The following is a 259-nucleotide window of genomic DNA, read 5'->3' as shown; positions in this document are numbered from 1 at the left end:
CTGCTGTATAAAAATGCTGCTGCTGCTGCAGCAGCAACCACTGCCACACGCGTTGTTAGTCTTGCTGCTGGCACTGAGCAGCAGCAGCAGCAACAGCAGCAGCAGCAGCAGCAGCAGCAGCAGCAGATGCCGAGATCTCTCGCTGCAGCAAAACCCTCAACCCTAGGCGGCTTCTGGCGACCCTCACCAGCACCCAGAGAAGCAGGCAGTGCTGTTGTTGCTGCAGAGGCTGCGCTGCACTTCTTGTTGAGGTATAATC

Source organism: Eimeria mitis, genomic scaffold (assembly GCF_000499745.2).
Source record: "Eimeria mitis Houghton genomic scaffold, Emh_scaff5620, whole genome shotgun sequence".
Taxonomy (NCBI): Eukaryota; Apicomplexa; class Conoidasida; order Eucoccidiorida; family Eimeriidae; genus Eimeria; species Eimeria mitis.
The sequence above is the reverse complement of the archived record's forward strand: the minus strand, read 5'-3'. Positions refer to the sequence as shown.